This window comes from Bactrocera dorsalis, chromosome 2 (assembly GCF_023373825.1).
Source record: "Bactrocera dorsalis isolate Fly_Bdor chromosome 2, ASM2337382v1, whole genome shotgun sequence".
Taxonomy (NCBI): Eukaryota; Metazoa; Arthropoda; class Insecta; order Diptera; family Tephritidae; genus Bactrocera; species Bactrocera dorsalis.
In genome coordinates this window covers 33,323,248-33,327,502 of record NC_064304.1, presented here as the reverse complement: position 1 = coordinate 33,327,502, position 4,255 = coordinate 33,323,248, and positions in this window count along the sequence as shown.

Below are 4,255 nucleotides of genomic sequence, written 5' to 3'. Positions count from 1 at the left end.
TATTCCGGTTTGAACTGAATTGAGCCAGCTCCAGCTTATTTGTATATGAGTTGTTGGGCAAACATGCACACAATATTCATCCATTGACATTACATACATATAAACATACATATATTTTTTCAAATGTATGTTGTTGCCCACACCGCCACTATTGTTGCTACTATTGCCGCTGCAATTGTCTCGCTCATTGTTGCTGCATGCCACACATTGCCAGTTGGTGCTAACTCGCGTTTTATTGCAACACAAAAATTGCACAAATACTTCAATACATACACGTATACATGTGTGTACTATAAAATTGCTACAAAAGCAATGTAACAACAATAAAAAAAGTGCCTGATTTTTTTCAAAACTGCTTTTCTACGTTTTATTGCCGGCGGTGTTTTTATTGTTGTCACTGCAGTGCATTCGTAAATGGCGTTCAATTTAGTTGACAGCAATTTGATGTGACTGTAAAAAAAAACTCGCTTATACACAGTTACTTGCATTGTCGTTCTCCATATATATACCGTTTGTTTTTTCCATATATATTTTTCCATATATAAGTGCATGTTGCATGTTGCATGTTGCCGGCGCATATGTAGTAAATAAAGTGTTTAAAGAATTGTTTAAGTGCCAATTATTTCAGTTTTTTGTCACTTTACCACTGAGTGCCACAGATTTAAATGGTGTAAGTGGCTTTCACTTCACTGAATTATTTATTGATTTGCAGCAATTTGATGTGCAAAACGTTCGCTGCTTCGATGTGTCTGCTAAATTAATCAGCTATATGTGTGCAGAAGTTAATTCCGATTTTAACGTTTACTTTATTGATGTAATTTTTAACAATTTGCTCTCGATTTAATTTACGGGAAATTTAATTTGTGTAAAATTTGAGCAAATGGGAAATTTTCTCAACCAAGAGTGTGAACGAATTGCTTCAACAATTTTGGTACGATTTATACAGAGCGTTCTATTACATGGACTATGGGGCAACGATTGAGCTTAGCTTAAATTTAAGATTTAAGACAGCTGGCAGCCAGTTAAAAATGTGAGAAAATCAAACCAAGATTAATTCAGCTAAGAACTGTACTAGGTGTGGGTCGTTTCATCATTTTGTGATCAGCTATTAGAGGGCCTATGGCAGGCGTTGAAACAGTAGAACGTTGTTATTGGCTCATACTATGGATTTTCAAATCGAACCAATCGTCGATAGTCAGGTAGGTAGAAGGTTTAGTGGTAATACGATCACGCACCTAAGCCGTTAGAAGAGCCATTGTGAAACCACTGGGCCTAGAACCCACACATACTTTTGTCTCCTCACTGAACCATCGGGTGTATTTGATAAAGTTCATCAATACAAAACATCGTCATTCCTATCCAAAGTTTTGCGTTCGTATAGAAGATATTATATAGTCTGCTCTTCTTCCTGACAGTTTCTACGATAGTCACCATGTGGTGTTTCTAGTCTACTGGCATATCTGCCAACCAGACAGTGACTTGTTATGATATAGTAAACTAATGCCAACGCTTTTTCCAGTTCTCAAAACACTTTCCAATATCTCTTCCAACGACTGAGAATGGTTTCCATTCCGATGATTGTGGACTTGTTTGTATGTCAAACTCATAAACCCATGTCTCATCTGCAGTTACAATGCTTTCCATGAATGTGGAAATGGAATTCGCACGATCAGGCATTTCAAAAGAGACCTGTATCGTAGTACTGTTTTCGAAAAAAATCGTGAGATATCGATCTCTCTTGCCTCTTTAACACTTTCCTGAAGATTTTCAAGCACCATATTCTTCACTTTTTTAATATTTTCATCAGTTGAAGAGGTCTTTAAGGATCTTTAATGGCTTTGTAAATGATATCAATGTTGCTCATTGAATAGCTTTAGGGTAAGTATGTTTGGATTTTTTGTGTGAAATGAGGTGGAACCTTCCAGAATTTATCGAAAACGTTAATATTCCTGTTTTCAGCTTTTCACTTGCGAATTTTGCCTTTAAAAGAGCCACTGTGCGCTTCGGCATAGTCCATCTTTACTAATAGGATCAGTCATATATTAAATGTGATATACTGCAATGGCCGGCTTCATTTTTGAAAAATATATGAATCTATGAAAATCAGTATGGATGGATCTTGATTTGATGGCAGTTATTATAATGACCTAACCTATTTAGAATTCATTACAAATCCTCTCCTTAACAAGTAGTGTTTTATATCAATAATGCTAATGACCGGTTTGGCGGCTGAAAGGTCTACAACTCCTTGCATGTATTATACAATAGAACTAATATGCACGTTAACACACAAACCACAGAAACAAAATTGCAATAAAGTGCATGCTAATGTCACCGTGCTAGCGCCGAAGTCTCCATCCCATACGAGGTTTACTTCCTTTAACGCCACATTTCAAAGCACTTGATACCCAACACATGTGAGCCCAAAATTATGTTGTGAAAATTTTACTTTTAGTATGCATAACCATTTTACAATATGAATTTTTCATAAAGCCAATTTGTGCACACACACATACTTGTATACTATATATACAAACAACCTCATACACAAGCGACGGCGCATAAAAGTTAATGTGCAGAATGTTTGTAGTTGCCGTAGATTCCGACACAGCAAGTCGTTTGCGGTCAGCTAAGTAAAGGTTGGTAATTTTTTAACTATGTATGCATATGTTGTAGCCGGGAATTGCCGGTGTTAAGAGCGTAACAAGCAGCGTACATGTGGCGTGCTTTTAGGCGTTGCACATGAAAAGTATAACATTCACATATGCATGTTTATATGTGTGCACATGTTGTGTGGTTGTATGTAGCATGTGTATGGTTGTATGTTGCATGTGTATGGTTGTATGTTGCATGTGTATGGGTACAGCTGCAACGAACTTTATAAAGTTTTAATAAATATCCAAAACGTGTCGGAATAGTAAATTGTGAAATCAACGGCGTATAAATACCCATGTACACTCGTGTGTTATGCAATATGCCCTCACTTGAGTTTATAAATACTTTAGTGACCTGTGCAGGAACTTATGTGGCTAATATACTTGGCTGTTGAACCGCTGCGGAAGTTTTGCTTTGGTGTGCAAAATCGTTTTAAAGCAAAAGCATAAAAAATACGACGAAATATAGATTTTTTTTGTAATATGTTGCACAGAGTGTCTTTGAACAGTTTTCTTTATCTAACGGTTGTTGGAAACATATAAACCTAATCGAGATAAATATATACATTCGTCCATTTATGCATTCAAACGAGCACGTGAGTAACTTCTTAATTTAGGTTAGGTGTGTAAACCTAGTTGTACATACAAGTAGTAGCCATTTTGGTCTCCAAATTAATAAGATGATGATATGGTGTGCGAAAATGAGGGTAAACCTAGAATTGGTGTGGACTCTGAAGCAAAATTTTGTGGAGCTAAAGAATCTTGAATAAAACAGTTTTTCCTTCTTCTAATTCGGTTTTAGATTAATTGTAACTCCAGCTTCTTAATCGTCGCTTATTATGTGGATTTTTCTATATACAAGTATGATATAACTCAATGTGCAGACCTCAGTCGCAATCATGCAAGCGAATCGATATACTCAGTGATATTGAAGCGACGCTGAAAGCGATCTCAGCTTTTAAGGTCAAATCGCTATTAGTGGAGAAGTGTATAAGAAGATGGCGGTCTACGGCAGCTACCTGGATGATGGGGTTAGAACCATCCCCTAAAGGAGCTGCTTCAAAAGAGTAGAGAGTGGGGAGAGAACGGCACTGAAAGCAGGCAACAGGAATGGACCAAGCCCAGTTACTATTGAGAGTTTAGCACCTAGCAAGGTTTAGAGATAAGATCAACCTCCCCCGAGGCAAATTCCATTCTCTTGTCGTTCTCTTTACTGAGCACTGCAGGCTCAAGAAAAACCTGTCCAACATGGGCATAGTCTCTTGTGAAAACTGCCGGTTTTGCGACATGAAACCGGAAATTCCAGAAAACCTGATTTTAGATTGCCCATCAATTTGTAGAAGCAGGCTGAAGAACCGGTGGCAATTCCTAAAGGATGGACTACTATTACTCATGGACTATGTGACGGCACTCAATCTGGTATCACTAAAGATTAAAACTGAACTTTGCTAGTTATACGACTGATTTTCTTCCGCCGCGAAACTGTATATACTGTACTTCGGACCGTGCACGCACCGACTGGATTTGGTAGAGGGCGTTCCCAGCTAAAGAACGGCTGGCCAGTTGTCTTTGAGCATCTGGAGAGACAGGACAGATATTTT